The sequence below is a fragment of the Otolemur garnettii genome, unplaced genomic scaffold (assembly GCF_000181295.1).
Source record: "Otolemur garnettii isolate 467f Iridium unplaced genomic scaffold, OtoGar3 scaffold00030, whole genome shotgun sequence".
In the NCBI taxonomy this organism is placed as follows: Eukaryota; Metazoa; Chordata; class Mammalia; order Primates; family Galagidae; genus Otolemur; species Otolemur garnettii.
In genome coordinates, this window is record NW_003852425.1 from 9,015,253 (window position 1) to 9,036,275 (window position 21,023).

General features: G+C 34.4%; 1 protein-coding gene and 1 pseudogene across 1 annotated transcript in view; both read left to right on the forward strand.

The window, feature by feature from the left end:
* TMEM232 (transmembrane protein 232) overlaps positions 1 to 21,023 on the forward strand; it is a 183,969-nt gene that overhangs the window by 104,494 nt on the left and 58,452 nt on the right. The gene's annotated exons all lie outside the window — the stretch shown is intronic.
* LOC100952821 lies at positions 3,150 to 4,207 on the forward strand (annotated as a pseudogene).

A 21,023-nucleotide genomic window follows, 5' to 3' on the forward strand; every position in this document is an offset into this window, starting at 1 on the left:
TTGTTAGGGATTCAAATAGTGAGCAGGAAAACAGGCCTCCTAGAAGAGGTCTCATAGCGTTAATTGAACACCTCTGTGTGAAGGCTTTGTAGTAGGCACTGGGAAAATAAAGAAAAATAAACCATTCCCAGTGGTCTGAGTGATCGATTCTTGTCCAGAACAATACTCATTTATCTAGCACGTTGGTGTCCACCAAAAGTTATTTGGCATTTAGCCTTCAAATAGTTTCCTAATTTTTTGTATATTCCTTTGTTCAATGATTATCTATTGAATGTACAGTATAGGTCAGGTACTATGAAAGAAAATGTCTCATATGAAATACTTAATAAAATAGTTATAGTTCCTTCCATAGAATTTACAATCAAGCATAGGAGATAATTTTAATTAAAATCACACACACTACATGTTAAATCTCTATAATGATGAGCGTCATGGAGAGGTACATGGTACTATAAATAGGGATAAGTGTCTTGAAGGAGAGGAACATAGTATATGAAGACATGTAATTAGGAAGGGGCTTGTGGAAGAGGGGCAGTGTGCCAAGTTGGCTCAATGCAACCACAGACAGAGGAGTCTGTGGTGGGCAGGGAGTGGGCGTCAGGATGTTCAACTTTGTCTTTTAAAACAGAAAGGTCACTGAGTGTGTTTTATGTGGTAGAGTGGGAAGTAGGAGGTAATGTGTGTGTACATGTTTGAGGTTATGCATGAACAGAGGTGTGAAGTACTGTGTCCAGTTGAACACTTGGGCAAGTTAACTTCTCTAAACTTAAATGCCTTTGTATAAAATTGGGTAATGATTATACCTTTGTTGTTGGGTACTATAAGGAATTAATTATGTCAATTGAAAGTACCCTGTATAAAGTAAATAAAATAAAGTTTATTATTATTATATTAATAAACATAGCGTAAATATATATAAGAAAAACGTAATGAATGTATTGATATATTATAAACAACATAGTAATTATATTAAGTATTTTTATTAATACATCGTCATGTTTACAATTGCCATTGCTGGCTTCATTATGTAGATAGAACACGTAGGATGCTATTCAATCTAATATGCACGAGAGTGGTGGCAACATAAATGGAAAAGAGGCAGGTGGATTTGCACATTATTTGGAAGGAAAAGCAGTAGGCTCTGAGAGGTGGACAGGAGGTGAGGGGGTAAAAATGTCATAGATGGTCCCTGTGAAGCCATTCACTAAGACAGAGAATGAGGGACAAGGACGTGGTATGGTGGGGTGTAGAGAAAGACTGTGGCATTGGTTTTGGACAAATGTTGAGTTTGAGGTCGTGCTTTTGAGTTCTCTTTGGTGGAGATGTCAAATAGGCTATGAGTTTCACAACTCTGCAGTTCCAGGAGGAAGACAGGGCTATGCTTCATTAGATGACTTGGTGATTCAAGTCCTGGGCACAAGCAACACTGGCTAGGAAGAGAGCATAGAGTGAGATGAGAGCAGGCCTGGGGTGGGGTTTTGAGGAATTCCTCCACTCAGTATATAGAATAAAGAAAAGTAAACTTCAAACCAAATCTTAAGAACAGCCAGAGAAGTACATGAATATCCCAGAGGATTTATAAAAGCTTAAGCAACACTTGTGGAAGATTCTGTAACCTTAAAGTATGATATGTTATTGCTTAAAAAACTTTTAAGTGTATATATTTGTTTAAGGACAGATAAAGAATACTTCTCATGTAATCTAGCCAGATGATGGTAGAATCTGCCTCTTTCACTGTCTCTGAGCAGCATATTCTGCTCACTAAATGCAGGTGACAACAAGGAGTTATTCATATATGAAGTATAATTCCAAAGAACTTAGAATATCAGCCTAATGAAAAATCTTAAAAAACAAAATGATTAAAGCATTGGGTACCAAATAGTTGGATGAAGCTTTTCAAGTTTGTAGACAAGATCCATTAGTAGAGAAGGGTGGTAATATAATTAATATACTGTATATTTTAATATACTATATAACATACTGAATATTCTATGTACATACAGCAGAAATAGATTTCTATTCTCTAAGGAAATGTTCACACTTATCAACATACCAGAAATTCATGAAGGCAAAATTTAATGGCCTTTATTGATACTTCATAGGCATATAGATCTGTGTGAAATTTTACTAACTAGCCATTTTAAAAAATTGAAGAAGGGAAACTCAGTGTAAACAGGTGAACCAGACTTTATGCAAAAATGTTCATGCAATGGACTTTAATGAAAAAAGAGGTCTTAGAGCAGTTCAAAGTGTCCTCCAAATGGGCTGCAAGTGCTTTGTCACATGGACCCCATAGGAGAATACCGACCACCAGAAGCAGGGTGTGAGGAAGACTATGGGAGACTCTATCATGAATGAATGGAAATTGTGTGACCCTTCTTTTTCACACATGTCTTCATTATCCCCAAGTTATATATTTTAGCTCAATTTGTGGAATGTCTCCATTTTTTTTTATAAAGTTAATGTATATGCTGTAGCTATGTCTTTCTTCTCAAATTTTTAGTTTTAAATATTCTAAACTCCCTTCTTACCTTGTTTTCTTTTACATCCTCTCTTCTTTTTCAAAGGGTGCATCTACATCCAACACTAATCATGCCTTCTATCTTTAACAAATTGTCATGTCCATTTATCATTCTGAACAGCTTCCCCTTTCAATGCCAACTCTGTCAGTGTAGTAGGAGATCAGTAATTGCTGGGCATCCATCATATCTGAAGTGATATGTCACTAAATTCTTGCCTGTTCACTATAGCTCACTAACCTGAGTCTTACTGAACCAGAACTAGTGTCAGGTGCCTCCCTTTATGTTTTTTTTTTCCACTATATATAGCCATTTAAAGGTAAAAGGCTATCCAAAGCATTGAAACTTTACTAAACCATTGATGTGAACAAATATTGTCACACAGAATCCTAAGCCCAAATGACTAGTGGATTACTTAACTCTTCATGCACTAATATCAAGCAGGGAGAGCTTATGATATTAAATTATAGAAAAAAATCTCACCATCTCTAATAATCAGGGAAATGCAAATCAAATGGCTATGTGATATCACTTAACTCCAGTAAGAATAGCTTTTATCTAGAAACCCTCAAAGCAGAATCTCTGTTTAGTTCTCTGGAAGAGGATAGAAACACAGAGACTTCTTTAAAAATGGCAATGGTATCAGAATTCCTCAAGCAGGCCTGGTTCATTGAAAATGACGAGCAGCAGTACCTTAATACTGTGAAGTCATCCAAAGGTGGTCCTGGGTCGGCGGTGAGACCCTATCCTTCCTCCGATCCATCTGCAGATGTTGCAGCCATCCACCAAGCCCTGATGGTTAAAGGTGTAGATGAAGGGACCATCATTGACATACTAACTAAGAGAACCAATTCTCAGCGTCAGCAGATCAAAGCGGCATATCTCCCGGAGAAGGGAAAGCCCCTGGATGAAATGCTGAAGAAGACCCTTACAGGCCACCTGGAGGAAGTTGCTTTAGCACTACTAAAAACCCCAGCACAGTCTGATGCTGATGAACTCTGTGCTGCCAGGAAGGGCCTTGGAACTAATGAAGACACTCTGATTGAAATATTGACATCAAGAAGTAACAAAGAAATCAGAGAAATTAACAGAGTCTACAGAGACGAACTGAAAAGAGATCTGGCCAAAGATATAACCTCAGACACATCTGGAGATTTCCGGAATGCTTTGCTTTCTCTTGCTAAGGGTGACCAAAGTGAGGATTTTGGTGTGAATGAAGATTTGGCTGATACAGATGCCCGGGCCTAATATGAAGCAGAAGAAAAGAGAAAGGGCACAGATGCCAACGTGTTCATTACCATTCTTACCACCAGGAGCTACCCCCATCTTCGCAGAGTGTTTCAGAAATATACTAAGTACAGTAAGTATGACGTGAACAAGGCTCTGGACCGGGAGATGAAAGGAGACATTGAGAAATGCCTCACAGCCACTGTGAAGTGCGCTACCAGCAAACCAGCTTTCTTTGCAGGGAAGCTTCATCATGCCATGAAGGGTGTTGGAACTCGTCATAAGGAATTGATCGGGATTATGGTTTCCTGTTCTGAAGTTGACATGAATGATAAAGCATTCTATCAGAAGATGTATGGCGTCTCTCTTTGCCAAGCCATCATGGATGAAACCAAGGGAGATTATGAAAAAATCTTGGTGTCTCTTTGTGGAGGAAACTAAACATTCCTTTCATGGTCTCAAGCATTATGGTCAGAAGATATTTTAATTATTTTAGTTATATCTCTTCTTTCTATCACATAGGCTTCATAAGAAAGTTTCTTCAGGAGGATTACAGTATAGCTACCTGATTTCTGAAACATACAGCCTATAAATAATTTTTATATCACAACTCTGTATAACAGAGATAAGCTAGTTTTTTTTTGATATGTTTACCTTGAACCAAAAAACCCCACACTCAAGTTGTTCTAGCAACATTACTTGGGGAAGATGTCTATGTAGAAGAAAATAAAATAATGTTATAAGACAAAAAAAAAAAAGAATAGCTTTTATCTAAAAGTCCCGAAACAACAGATGCTGGTGTGGATGTAGAAACACAGGAACCCTCATACATTGTTAGTAGGTCTGCAGACCCTACAAACTCTGAGGAAAGTAGTATGGACATACCACAAAGAAACAAAAAAGGCCTACCATTCAATCCAGAAATCCCACTATGGGTATTTATCCAAAGAAACAAAAGTAATTTTATCAAAAGGACGTGTGCACTTGAATGTTTGTTGCAGTATAATTCACAATTTCAAAGATGCAACCCAAGTGCTCACATATACATGAGTGGATTAATAAATGCAGTGTATGTATACCAGGGAGTATAACTCAGCCTTCAAACAAGTGAACTAACACCTTTTATAACAACTGGATGGAATTAGAGACCATTCTTCTAAGTAACACAAGAAAAACACCACATGTACTTCCTGTTAAATTGGAACTACTAATTGATCAATACTTATGTGCACATATGGAAACATAACCCTGGGAGAGGGAGGGCAGGATGGGTAAATTCACACCCCATGTGTATAATGCACACTATGTGGGTGATGGGCACACTTATAATTTTGACCCAAATGAAACAAAAACAACATACATAAACAAAACGTTTGCACCCCCTTACTATTTTTTAAAAAATTTAAATGTCACATATAATAATTTCCACAGCTTCTTTTCTTCTTGGGCTAGAAATAGCATACATAGCAGCCTAGAGTGATTTTTGAAAGTCTCTTAAACGCCATGCATTTAAAAAAAAAAGAGACATATTCAACCTCACAAATTCCCAAATGCTTCTGGATCTTATTATTATGGACAGAATGTTCACCTTCTGTCTATAGACAAAAATATAAGAAGAAGGACAATAAATGGTGGATTCCATTGGGCACTCAACTTCCCTAACAGAATCATATCTGGCTGGGAGAGGCAAGCCTGCCAAGGTCAAGACACCCATGGGCTCAGGTGGGGCACTTAACCCCATCTGAGAACCTATGAAGCTGAGCCAGAACCTCTCTCAGTATTCTTCATTTTGGCCTCTGAGGCATTTTAGTCAAGTATGGGTTGTATTTCCCAGGCTGAAAACGTGTCCTATTCATTATCAGCATGTCAGCATCCCACAGTAGAGGCAGTTAATGTGGTGGAGGTGATGTCGCTATGGGAGTGGAGACACCTCTCATCGTCACACCCTCAGTCATCACATAGCGCTTCCCGGCACCCAGAATTCTAAGCACAGCTGGCCAGCGGATGAATCCCACGTGAAGCACACAGGTATGAAGCGAGGAGAGGCGTGCGTATCACATGGACCAAATAAAAAGGTCACAATAGAGTCGACAAGCTCCCCGCTCCCTTCTATTACTTAATTTCATGGACTCCTCTTAATAATTCCAGTGTTGTGAAAATCTCTGGATGCTAAAAATTCACTGATATTACACATGATCCAGAATAGGTCCAGTGAGTAGAATTACCATAAATTCTTCTACTTTTGGCTCAAAGAGCTGTAATTTTATTCCTGTATTTCAGAGTTTTATTACCACTTGGCCAAATATTTTAAGGAGTTTGATAAAGTGATAAACCCATGATAGTGGCAAATTGGCTGGAAGATATAAAAAAGAAAAATATAATTGCTTTGCTTTTTGGGAGGGTAAATAGGCAGAATACTATATATTTGGGAAAGAATATGCTTAAGTGGAAGTATAAAAAGAGTTCTCAAGAATTTTCTCTCCTAACCCAAGCCTTGCCCACTGGGGTTTCCAGTCATCAGAAATGGAAATGATTCGGTGTCCTGTGCTCTGAGCTGAGCAAGCTGCACTGTCAGAAAGCTGTTCCGTATCTTCCACCTTAATTGTAGTTACATGTTACTGCACGGATGAGAACTGGAAAGGAGAGCAGTTAATTTGATTGATGTAGACAGCCCAAGCAGATAATTCAGACCCCTGAAATTCCCTTCAGGATTTGAATGATCTTATTCGGCTGTCTTTGTGAGTCACAACAGTGGGATAATTACCATATTTTTACTCCAGTATGTGGACAACCACCTCTAATACTGTTTTCTCAGCCCATTTGCATTTACATCCTACTGGGGAGTAAAACAATGAGGGGTGAAATTGACCATAAAATATATTAGTGTGTTCAAATTCAGGAAGATTTTAAAAATAACTTAACAATCTGAGCAAAAACAGACTTGCACATACACACACACACACACACACACATACACACAGAGTCCCCCACAGAACAAAATAGAAAAGCTAACAAAAATAAAAATATATGGTTGGTGGGAAAAAATGGGTCCATGTAACAACAACTTTCATCTGAGATGTGATAGAAAGTATCTATCTTTTGTGTAACTGGTCCTAGAAAACCAATTAGCATTAAGGAGTTACTGATGATGGATCACTTTCTATTTTTCCATGATAAGGAAATTTAAGGCATTAGATGGTTAAGTCTGGTTTGGGCATACCAGCAGGCGGCACTGTTGAACCAACCTGGTTCCTCCATCTCTCATACTTCCTTTTACCGTTGTGATTCTTCTGCTCAAATTCTACATTTCAGTGAACTAACAAAAAAAAAAAAAACCAAAAAAACAACCAAAAAAACAAAACTGAGAAAGGAAAGAGGATGGTTTGGTTTTATATAATTATATGAATATAATCATGCCTTTCAGGACACCCTGGGTTCTTCAAATCTATTGTTTCTTCCAACTGTGCTTAGTGAGAACAATTCAGGTTAGTGGACGGTGTTGCTTCACTTTCTCTACTCCACTAACCATCCAGATGCCCACAGGGACTTGTGCTTAGGCTAAAAGCTGAGAAGTTCACTTCCACCTGTTCGGATGCCAAACAGCCAGAGCAGGAGAAAAGAGAGCCCTCACTGGTTTCAGGAGCCACTCTCCTGGAAGAGCCACAGGAGTCCTTTGGTCCAGTGCCTTTCTTCCATTTGAGGAAATTCAGATTTTACAAGGCTAACGGAATTCTCCAAGATCACCCAGGAGATATGGAGAAGGGCAACTGACTCTCTCCCAATTTGGTTTTGGAAGCTCCAATTTTTTCCTAGAGATTTTGCAACAACAGTCTAATGGTTAAAAATAGACTCTCTTGAGGGTGTATATAGTACTTGGACGAGGATTAAGTGAACCTTGTTAAGTTTTCTGAGTTAAAATATTTTTTGTAGGGAAAAAAATAGGCATATTTATGTGACAACCTGATGGCTAATTTTATGTGTGAAATGTGTCGATTTTCAAAATATTTGACCAAACTATTTGACCAAAATATTTGGTCAAACATTATTCTAGGTGAGGTGCTGTTTGGGTGAGAAGAACATTTGAATTAGTACACTGAGGAAAGCAAGTTGCCCTCCCTCATTTGGGTGACCCTCATCCAATCAGTTGGAAGTCTGAATAGAACCAAAAGGCTGAGCCTCCTGTGAGGAAAGGGGAGCTCCTCTTGCCTGACTGTGTAAGCTGGGACATCGGACTTTTCTGGCCTTTGGACTCAAACAGAAACATGAACTCCACTTGAGTTTTAAGCCTGTGGCTTTTCATATCAGAACCGTATGAGATGACTCTGCTGGGTCTCTAGCTTGCCAGCAGCAGACGTTGAATTTCTCAGCCTCCCTAATTACATGAGCCCAATTCTTATTTTTATACACACACGTGCACACTCACGGGCAGATACACACTAGTGGTTCTGTTTCTTTGTGGAATCCTGACTAATGAAGGTTATTTTTGTATTATCATCAATGTTACAGCTCTGTTCACCTCAGCGTCAGCATCTCTCTTTGACAGCACATCATTTAAAGTGTACGAGGAACACACATCGCTGTGCTCAGGGGATATATTAATGTGTGTCTTCTGTATCTATATTTTTCTGATTGTTGTTCCATAGCTTTATGTCTAGAGGAGACATTTAATAGAGGATTATAAAATGCTCTTATTTCAGATGAGCATTAGTACAAAAAATTATAGTAATTAATTATAGTGAGTGTCTAAAATGATTATTTAAAAGTAGACAAATAACTATGTTCACTTATAGCTGCATGCATAAATCCTATGCCATGCTCATAAATTACCTGATTGATTCAGGCCAATAAAATGCCAAGATATTCCAAAGGATACATTGACGTATAAACAACAAACAAGGGGAAGAAAGGGAAAAGAGACTTGTGCAAATAATTGATTATTCTGTGTTCTTACACAATTTTAAGGGTTAGGTCCTCAGGTACAGAAAAGTCAAAGGCATCCTTTTCCTCTAAAAAAGTTCACCTAGCTGCATTTTATGCTTGGTCTTTCATAGCAGAAGATAGTGTTTTTAAAGCAGACGATAAGGTGAAGGAGAAACATTTGCTCTTAACAGCATCAAAATTTAAGACCTGCTCTGTATTACAAGACAAAGATAATGGGCTGTGTAAAACAAAGGTCTTGATTAAATTAATCCCATAGAATTTCAACCTGGGCATTCATGAGTAGAGCAGGCTCTGGATGTACATTGCTGAAACATCTGGATGAAGATTGGAATAAATCATTCCATTAATCTAGTTAGTTATAAATATTTTTATATGGGTCTCTAGTGGCCCCTTAGCAGCCTGATTTTTCCCTTCACTTTTATACACACGTATGCAATCATCAATATTTATTTTCATTTAAATGGATTGATAAATACTTTAGATTTAACATGTCCAGAATTGAACTTGTCTCTCTTTCTCATCCAAATCTGCCTACCTCATTATTTTATCATCAAATGAAAAATTTATCCTTCAATTAACTCAGATATTAAAATCATTTTTGATTCTATTTCATTTACATTACAGATTCAATCTATCAGACAATCCTACTTTATCTTCCAAATAGTTCCAAAATCCGGTCACTTCTCACTACTTCCACTGTTTCCACCTGATTCATAGAAGAAATCAGATTAACATTTAAGACAGATCAGTCTAGCTGTCAAAGTGGCTTTTGGTTAAGTCTTGAAATAATATGAAGCTAAACCTAACTGAAATCTCTATTGTAGGCTAGGAATCATGCTAACTTCCAGAGATACAGGGAATAAGACAATTATATTTTCCAACTTCACATAGTTTGTGATCTAAAAAAGATGACAGAATAATCAGTAACCAAATGAGGTAATTTCAGATTAATATCTATAAGTGAAATTAATCAGATGATCAGATTGAACAAGTAATTGGAGAATTCTACTGCAGATCACCAGGAAAGATCTCTCTGAAGAAGGGATTTTAGGTGGAGACCTACTGCCAGAGATTGAGCCTGCCTTCTAAGCGAGAGTGTAGACATAGGGGATGGGCAGAGAGGAGATAGTGATTACGAGGGCTCTAAGAAGGAGGGGGCTTAACATGTGAAGTCTCATGGTCACCACAGTGATGGCCAATGTGGCTTCAGAGTAGTGAGTGAGGGTAGAAAGAGATGAGGCTGTCAGTGAGGAGGAGGTATAAACCAGTGGAGTGATTAGAGTCAATTTATCCTTTACAGAGAAAGGATTATGGTCTGAAGGTGAAGGCTGGACTAAATTGATCTTTCTTTTATTCCCTTTTAATATTTAAATTTGGTCTTGAAATGACCCAGGTTTATACTAAATATCTGTTGAAAATTCCTTTGCTGGAACTTGTCTTTCCCAATCACTGACTGAAATTTCAGTTTGCATCTATAGCTGTGTGATTTAGCCGTAGTTTCAGCCATTGGCAACTCAAAATTTGCTGATAAACCATTTCTGGCCTGATGAGGGCAACATTTGACCAATTCATTCAATGAAAATGGCGTAATAAGAATAGAGATCCTTTTATGAATTGATACTTATATTTTAAAATTACAATAATTCTAGAAGATCATATTCTTGAAATTGATCTTTAATAAGCATACACATATTGATAGGTCACTACAAAAGTTTTGAGACCCATTTTATAGATGGGTTTATACCAAAAACAAAATAAAAATCAAAAACAAATACTTAGAAAAAAATTAGGTCCTTGTAACTATTTGTGTTTATATACTATCCCAGTGGGAAAAATAACTTCATGCATTTCTGTGCTACTCATGTCGTTTTCTTTTATGTTGAAATTATCACAACATTTTCATCAATAAATAGGAATAATTTCTATTTTTTTTTTTTTTTTTGGAGACAGAGCCTCAAGCTGTTTTTCCTTGGTAGAGTGCTGTGGCATCACAGCTCACAGCAACCTCCAACTCCTGGGCTCAAGTGATTCTCTTGCTTCTGCCTCCCAAGTACTGGGACTACAGGTGCCCACCACAATGCCCCGCTATTTTTTGGTTGCAGCCATCATTGTTGTTTGGCGGGCTCAGGCTGGATTTGAACCTGCCAGCTCAGATGTATGTGGCTGATGCCTTAGCCGCTTGAGCCACAGGCGCTGAGCTGACAATTTCTATTTTGATAGTGATTTCAATCCTACTTCACTTTATATACATGCTTTACACTTCGGGCTCTCAGATTATTTTACTTTCTGTAGGATAATTCAATACATTCAATACATCAGTTCCATTAAAAATGCAACAAAACTTCCCTGCAAGGTTCTCAATATAGATTAGAGCTAAGTGAATTAGTTAAATAGGAGAGAGCTCCTCCCCACTACTTAAGGTGCTTGTTTTCTGCAAACTACCTCTTTCACACTTTGCTAGCTTCAACCGGTGAATTTTGACTGTTGGTTTACAATGTCGTAAACTTTTTCATTCAATATCTACTGAGAATTTTATACAAGTCTCTTAAAGGCCCCAAACCTATTTATCCTATAGAATAAATTTTGGGATCTATAAGTCTTTTCTCTTTTCCTTAAATCATGTGTAGTACCCACCATGAGGACCTTTAAAATGGTCACCTGTGCTGTGTTCATCGCACAGCTACACCTGTCTGAAATAAATTTGCCTCATGAAGAGTTACCTTACAACTCTGTAACGTAGGCATTCAAAAGCTTTTTATTCTTGATTATACTTTAAGGGATATAATACATTATCACAAGAATAAGGTATAATGATTAATTGTGATGAGAGTAATTAGTATTTACATTCTAATTTTCTCTTGTAATTCCTTTAAAACAAAAGCTTATTAATAGATTGAATACCAATATTTTGTTTTCAAAGAGTTTAATGTGTTATGTTATGATTTGTTTTTAGCTTCAGCTCTTCAGTATTTTTATTCTGTGCAGTTTGGCACAACAGAAGGCAGATATTTACAGTTGGACCACTTACTGCACTCATTTATGCTTGCTAGAGCCATGGAAACAATGGGAAAAACATCAATTTCTTTGGGAGAAACATTTTAGTGGGATATCATGAATAATTTTATTCCAGTAATAAAATGAACATTTCTAAAAAAAAAAAATAATATATATATATATATAAAGAATGTTTTGCAAACAAACTACATGAATTTACATCTTGTGTTTTGAATCCAGTTCATAAAGATCTAAAAAAGTAATCAAAGTTCTTTGCATTGTGGAAGAACTATTTATATGTCGAGATGAAAAAACAAAGCCTTGCACTTTCATGACACAAATTGTCTGGCCGGTTCAGCTCTCCCAGTGGCCATTCCAGACCCATGATGATGTAGCAAATCTGTTATCTTCAACTGTAAATGAAAATAGTACCCCAGCCTAGTCCTGAAAAGTACTTATTGTGACTATCTGTTTGGTATCTTTATCCTATAGTTGTTGGTTTATGATTTTTTCCTTACCTTACTATCCATTATTTATTTTTCCTATTTTCTGTTTGCTATGGATCTACTTTGTCTCCTATTTTAGCTTCTTAAGGTGGAAATTTTAGTCATTGTTTTTAAAACTGTTATCTTTTTCTCAGATATGTCTCTATGGCTATAAATTTCCCTCTAAGCTCCACTTTGAGATGTATTTTTACTATAACTCAGAACAAAACATCTTTTTATTTCATTTGTGATTTTGTTTGATTTGTTGTTATTTACAGGTTTGCTTTTTAACTTTCCAAATGTGTGGGGGTGGTGGGTTTATGCCAGTTTACTTATTTATATAAATTTAATTCCATTCTTATCAGAGTTATTACTTTATTAACTTTCAAAGTATTTTTGCAAACTTACTAACACTATTTTATGATTTAGCATTTGCTCTATGTTAATGAATGCTCCATGTGCATGTGCAATAGTTGGATTCTGCAATTTGATACACCAAATCAGTCAAAGTTGTCAATATAATTAAATTATAACATAATTTAATAATGTATATAATGTAATTATGTATAATTAGTTATAATATAATTAAAATCTCTTTTAATTTTACTAATTTTTTTTAGTTTTGTTAAGAGGGATATAAAAGTCTTCTAATATAATTACAGATTTGACTAAGTCACTTTCTTGTTCTGTTAACTTTCTGTTTATTGAATCTCTTCTATTAATTACACATACAATTACAGTTTTAAGAATTGATCCTTTTAGCTTTATGAATTTCCCTCCTAGTAATCTCTTTTGTCTTAGGATCTATTTCAATGTTAATATTTTTACACTGAATTTTTAATGCTTGTATTTTTAGTGTATATATTTTTCTCCTATTCTTCCTTTCACCTTATCTGTGTTTTTGAATTTAAAATGTTTCTCTTGTAGACTCAATGTTTAGTTTTTTTTTTAATGTCAAGTTTGACATTCCTTGCTTTTTATTTATAATTTTTCATTCATTTACATTTAGTGTAAAAATTGATACGGCTGAGATTAAATCTACCAATTTTTCTCTTTCTTTCCTATTTGTTGTATCTTTCTCTCCCATGCTATTCATCCTTTCTTGTTTTATTTTTAGGTAAATGAAATGTTTTACTATTCCATTTTATGTTATCTGTTGGCCATTTATTTGGTTATACTTCTATTTAATTGTATATTATTTACTAGTTTTTAAGCATCTTTAACATAGCAAAGTCTCTTTATTATTGTACCATTTCATATAATATGTAAAAACATTGTAGACACTACACATTCTAATAACTTACTGAAATTTGATTTTTGTTATAGCTGGTAATTTTGTTATTGGCCAATCACCTTGAACTTGTGAAGTTTTTCATTTCATTAGGATGGTCTTTTTTCAGTTTAGCTCTTAGTCTTAGGGAAAATTCCTTAGTTCTAGCACACCCTGCTTTCTATGATAGCCTCTGTAAATTTCCAGCACCTCTAGAAGACCCAAATGCCATAGAAACCTAAAGCAATAAGCCTGCAGGTTTTTGATCAAATATTAGCCTTTTTGAATATGGGAAGACCAGGAGTGTTCCCTTAAGAGATGTCACATAAATGTTTCTGTCACCGATCTGTATTCCTTTACTTTCAAAAGTTTAATACTCTTTACTTTTGATTACTCCTCAATGCCTTAAATAGTTGTGTTTTTAATTTTTTATCCAGAGGTTATATTTGTCATCCCTGGGGGGAGAGTAATTGAAATTAAGCTACTCTGTCATTTCTAGAACTTGGATTGGGAAAATGATTACTTTTTAATATTAATGCTTCCTTATGAAAATAGCTGGGGAAGATTATGATCCAGAAAGGGCTTAGCAAGTCCTATGATCTAGACACAGATAGGCTCTGTACAGTAGGATGATGAGGTTGTGTTTCTTTGTTTTTAAAATCTTAAACAATTCCATCATCATATTTTTGTACTTATGTTGAATTAAATGAAATAGCCACAGGGACTAGTTTATTAACTAAAGTAGACCTTATTATTTTCTTCTTGCTTTAATATAAAGCTCATTTTATAAAAGGAGGGAGTATAAAAGTTCAAGATTTGGCATACCTTATTTTATATATATTCTACATAGATTTCCAAGCTTATTTCAAGTTTTTTACTTAGATTTGACAAATGGGGGCATTTAAGGTCTTATAAAAGGCCTTAAAAGTGCTCACTCTTTTCATCTATTCTCTCACTATTGTCTGTTTTCATTCCCGCTGCCGTGGTACATGCGACTTGGTATCCAAGTGTTATAGGTTCCAATTAATGCCTGCAGACATAGAAAAATAACATAAATGTGTAAAGCAAACCAAGTTGGGGAAACATTAGAAATTTCTAGAGGAGAGTTACCTTGGACAAAGCATACGTTATACACAGCATCAGCCTTAGCAGCCTTGCCATTCAGAGAGCTATGACCCACTGCCTCCAGATCTTCATTGCTAAGAAAAGCTGAAAAAGTGAATTTTTACCTGAAATGTATTTATTATTAAAACACCCTTCAGGTCAAAGCAAACTTGTTTGAATAGCATTCAAAGTTTCCATCTCTGTTTGCTGGTTTCTGTGGTCCGTTCCTCTTCCATTTGTGTATTCCTCCCCATTCATGTGAAGCCTCCTTTTGCATGCTCTTTTTATCTGCGCTCAATTCAAGATTCATGTCTCCACCAAATTGCTTAGAGTCTTCCAGACTTCACTATTCATCTTCCTCTTTTGTAAAATTTATAATATTTCTAGCCTAGAAAACATTTTATCATTCAATTTTATTTTCTTCATTTGCTGAGTTGTGTTCGGTTCCCAACATCTTTTCTTCATTTTCCCATAGGTTTTCAATACTCATTCATTGATTCATTGTTGGTATTTATAATAAGATTTTTTTAAATTATGAGAGAAAATGAAACTAAAGGAGGTTTATGGCTTTGGAGGAGACCATAGATATATCTGATCCAAGCCCTTTACTTTACAGATGAGGAAACTAAAGCCCACTGTTAATTGACTTACCATTGATCAATCTGAAAGTTAATAGCCAGGTCCCAAGAATCCAATCCCCCATCTGTTTCTCTTTCCAGCAAAGATATCAAACTCAGTAAATTTAAGACAGATATTTTTCCATTCAGTATCAACATATGATTTGTTCAGTTTCTTCCTTTAAATGATCTCTTCTTAGGGTAGCTAAGTGACATAGAATTACATTCTTAAGAAGTCAAAGAGATAAAGCAAAATATCTTTCCCTCAAAATTGGTAGTATCTGATGGTCATATCCAATCACTCAAATTAGTAAATTGAGAAGGTTATGAGTCTGCCTAACTCTATTTTTTTTAAGATTTTGATTTTATAGTGTGTTTCCTCGTATGAGCAAAGATATATGGTTATGAAAGACTCACATGAGTCCTTTCTTCTGAGACATCTATTGTCTCATAAATTAAGCAGAACTGAATTTTATTAAGAAAACCATAGCATTCCATAATGGATACACAATCTTTGCTAGTGTGCATTTACCTTTTGAACAGTCATTGTACCACACGATGGCATCCTAAATCAAGTCTATAAATGTAACATTGAAGTAAAAACATCAGGCATCACAGATATGAAAATTATGCTCTTCTCATCCAAAAATCTCGATGAGTAACTTTATTCATGAGGTTCAATTCGTTAAAATTATGCAGCTTCTTTCCTCAGAAAGTTTGAAAAAGTAGCAATTGTTTTTATGAAATAAAACTGCATTCATGAGCATTTTATGTTGTTAAAGAGCTTACATATTGTATATCATAAGTAAATTTGATGTATTTGACTTTTAGCACATGAAAAATGAAAATATTTCTGAAATAAACTATAAAATAAAACTATCACAATACTGCAAAAATATTTAACAAAAACCTAAGTTTTCAATAATAACTTGTGAGTGGAAGTTTACGTTATAATTTTCTGATGTGAATGCAATTTACCTAACTAACCATATCTAACTTGAAAAATAATACAAAAAGGCTACCCCTTCTGTGCATGAAATGTTGAAGTTATATTATTTCTTTATCACTATTATAGCTTAATGATTTTTAAGATATATTTGTTCTTTTCTATTGAACAAATATTTCTATTATTTTATTGATATATAATAATAGAATCATCACTCTTCCAAAAATACCACATAACTCTTTTGGTTCTAGTAAATAAAAGGTTACAAACTTGATAAAGTTAATGGCACTCATTTTCTTTATTTTTGTAGCATCTTAGCAATATCTATATTTATTTCCTGGAGTCAAATGAAATATTTTATTCAATTTTACATTGTATTTATAACTGTAGTGGCTATACTAATTTATATTCTTGACTCATCTAGGGAATTAGAAAATCATAATTTTTTATGCCTGCAAAGCCTTATGTTTTTATTTCAACCTTCCCACAGTACAAAAATGGGATATTTGGGCTAAATGTTATATTTGATTTAATCAACATGTACATTTTCATTTTGTTCTTTCAATCAAGTGAGATAGTCTCTGAAATCTTATTTTAGGATAGGCCAGCAATTATGATACTCTATTGCACAGTAGAATCACCTGGAATGACTTTCTAAAATTCCAATATTAAGTTCTTGCCCCACTTTCTTCAGAGAAGCTTCTGTTCAAGTCCCATGCCCACAATGAAATGGGATTACATGTTCTTTTTTTTTGTTAATAAGTTTGAGTTCTCAGTGGATTCTGGTTATCAAACCTTTGTAAGAAGCATAACCTGAAAATATCCTCTCCCATTCTGAGGGCTGTCTTCTTGCTCTACTTACTGTGTTCTTAGCTGTGCAGAAGATTTTTAGTTTGATCAGATCCCAGTAATGTATTTTTGGTGTTGCTTCAATTGCCCAGGGGATGCAAATCAAAACCACTTTAGATATCATCTACCTCCAGTGAGAGTGGCTCACATAACAAAATCCCAAAACTACAGATGTCGACATGGATGTGGAGAAAAGGGAACATTTCTGCACTCCTGGTGGGAGTGCAAGCTAATATGTCCCTTTTGGAAAGAAGTATGGAGAATACTCAGGGATCTAACAGTAGACCTGCTGTTTGATCCTGCAATCCCTCTACTAGGTGTATATCCAAAAGACCAAAAATCACTTTATAACAAAGATATTTGCACCAGAATGTTAATTGCAGCTCAATTAATAATAGCCAAGTCATGGAAGAAGCCCAAGTGCCCATTGACTCATGAATGGATTAACAAATTGTGATATATGTATACCATGGAATATTATGCAGCCTTAAAAATGATAGACACTTTACCTCTTTTATGTTTACATGGATGGAGCTGGAACATATCCTATAAGTAAAGTATCTGAAGAATGTAAGAAAAAATATCCAATGTACTCAGTACTATTATGAAACCAATTTATAATCACTCACACTTTCATATGAATAATAGATCACAACTATGGCCCAGAATGAAGGATGGAGGAGTGGGGGAAATAATAAATACCCATAAGCCTACCATATAACTTTAAAACTAAAAATTCTACCATGTTCTTATTATCTATAACCCCATTCTTCTGCTGCTCTTATTGTTAACCATTATTTTAAATTTGGTATATCTGTTACTAATTTTTATGAGTACAAATATGCTTTCATGAATAGTATATTATCTCATTTAGCTTGATTTTATGCTTTATAAAAATTATCTCTACTGTATATATACTCAAGTTTATTATTATTTTTGTCCACTCAGTATTATTGTTCAGATAGTCTCTTATATTGCAGTACATATATTACAGTGTAACTATGTAGTTATAGTAATTCATGGAAGTATATTTATTGTGAGAATCTTATAATGTATTTTTCAGTGCCTTTGGCAATTGGGGATTTCTTCCATTCTGTTTTTGTAATTGACTACAAAGGTACTATGAACATTTTTATACAAACTACTAGTTCATGTATGGTACTATGTAGGGTATATCTGCAAGTGGCATTGTGGGTCATAGGCTATGTGTATTGTTGCTTTACAGATAATGCTGTTACCCTCCCTGCCTTCCAAATGGCTGCATTAATTTATATACTTTCACCACCAGCAACAATTATATGTTCCAATTAACTTCCAATTATCAACATGCAATACTGCCCCATTCTATTAGTTTGAGTAATCTAGTGCATAAACAAAAATAATTCACAGTAGTGATTTTTAATGAGTTAATTTTTACCCATATATTTATTTCCCTATTGTATAACTTCTAAAATGTCTATTCTGATATTTGCTCATTTTTTATTATTCATTGTAATGACTGAGATATAGTTTGACTTTTCATATTTGTTATGCTATTTTCTGACAAACATAAGGTTTTTTTATTTTAATGAAGTTGAATTTGTTACTTATAATATTTGATTCATTTTAATCAATCCTTCACCATGCCTGTATCATAAAAATATCCTTTTATATTTTCTTCCAAAAGTTTAAAAATGTTGCCTTTCATGTTTTAAGTCATAAAAGGATTAGGGGTTATGGTGTGAAGTTTGAATCTGTTTTTTTTTTTTTTTTCCCCATAAGGATAGCCAATATTCACACACCATTTGTTAAAAGCGTTCTGACCACAATGATTAGCCATATATACAGGATGGCTGTAAAGTTTGTATGCAATTTTAAATAGTAACACAAACTTAATGGCCAGCCTGTATTACATGTCAATTTCCATGCAGAGAATGACCTTTAGCTGGGCTCCCAGATCCATTCCCCTTCTGAATTTATTCATCCTTATGCTAATATCATATTATTTAGTCATGTACTTCAAGTTCTGAGTAAGTCTTTAAAATTGATGAGACAATTTCTTCTACTTTATTCTTCTTTAGCAACGTCTAAGCTAGGGTACCTGTAATCCTATGTGCACATTTTGGAATTAGACTAGTATTTTTCTGAGTAAGCTTTTAGGAATTTTGATTTAAACTTAAATTACATTAAATTTATTAATTAACTTGGGAAAACTAGTTCCTTTATGATACTAAGTTTTCATCTCTATGAATATGGTATATAACTCTTTATTCAATTATTCAAAATATTTTTAAAAGTTTTAAAATTTCTTCCATGAAGATTATCTCATCTATTTGGATTTATTTCTAGGGTCTTTTTCTTTTACGAATGTTCTTCATAATGACAAACTGTCATTATGAAAAATTTAAAACATAGAAAATGGATCCCTTTTATGTAACTTTTAGCTCCAACAATTATCAATCATGATAAATTTAGTTTTATGGATCTTATCACTCATTATTTCCCACCAACCATAGATTATTGTGAGGCAAATTCCTGATACTATATCATCTAATTGGTAAGTAATAAATATGACTTCAAATTTTTTTAAGTATGTCTCCTAACAGTTTTTTGTATTCTCAAATGTGTTAGATTTGTGAAGAATTACTTTTCTGGGTTTATTGAGAAGATCATGTAATTTTAAATCATTCTTTTGATATGGTGTATTTAATTAATTGATAATCAGAGGTCCAACCAACTTTGCATTCCTGGGATAAATGCCGCTTTGACATGTTATGTACTATATATGTATGTATATATATACACATATAGATATACACATATACATATAGCACATTCTGAGGGCTGTCTGCTTGCTGGGACACACACACACACATATATATATATATAGCTATATTCTGCTTGCTAGTATTTTGCTTAGTGTTTTTGTTTCTATATTCATAAGGAATATTGGTATATTTTTGTCATTTCTTTGTCTGGTTTTGGGATCAGGATTATGTTATCACCATGAAATGAAGGGGAAACCTTATCTTCTCTTTTGGAGGAAGAGCTTATGAAACACTGATGTTAATTTTTCTTTAAATGTCTGGTAGAATTTATCAGCAAAGACCTCCAATGCCAATCTTTTGTGTATGAGTTTTTGCTAACTAATATAATCTCTTTACTTATCACAATTCTATTTAGGTTTCTTATTTCTGCTTGTCATAGTTTCTGTAGTTTTTTGGTTTATCCTTTTCAATCAGGTTATTTGTGTCATTTGGTATCCAATTGTTCATAGTGTTCCTGTCCGTGTGAACATTTTGATTTCTCTAAGGTTAGTAGTAATGTTGCCTCTTTCTTCCTGATTTTAAAAATCTTTGTCTTTTTTCTCTAGGTCTGTATTGCTAAAGGATTGTCATTTCTGTTAATCTTTCAAAGAATAAACCTTGACTCTGCTGATTTTGATTTTTCCTTTATTTCATTTATTTTCATTCTAATGTTATTTCCTTCTTTCTTCCATCTTTTTTTTTTTAGTCTTAACAATTTTTTAATTAAATTATAACTGTGTACATTAATGCATTTATGGGATACAATGTGCTGATTTTATATACAATTTGGAATCCTTACATCAAACTGGTTAGCATAGTCTTCACCTCATTTACTTACATTTATACTCTACTCTTAATAGATTTGACATATATCTTTGCAATATACACCATAGATGAGGTCTCATCGATTATCCTCCCTCCACCTGACCTCCCCCTTCCCCTCCCTTTACCCTCCTCTTCTCTCCTTGATTCTGGGCTATAGTTGTATTTTTTTTTTTTTGTATGAAAGTGTGGATGATTATATATTGGATTCATAATAGTATTGAGTAAATTGAACACTTTTTTCCCATTCTTGAGATACTTTACTAAGAAGAATATGTTCCAGCTACATCCATTTAACATAAAAGAGGTAAAGTCTCCATCTTTTTATGGCTGCATAACATTCCATGGTATACATATACCACAATTTATTAAACCATTCATGGGTCGATGGGCACTTGGGCTACTTCCATGATTTGGCAATTATGAATTGGGCTATGATAAACATTCTGGTACAAATATCTTT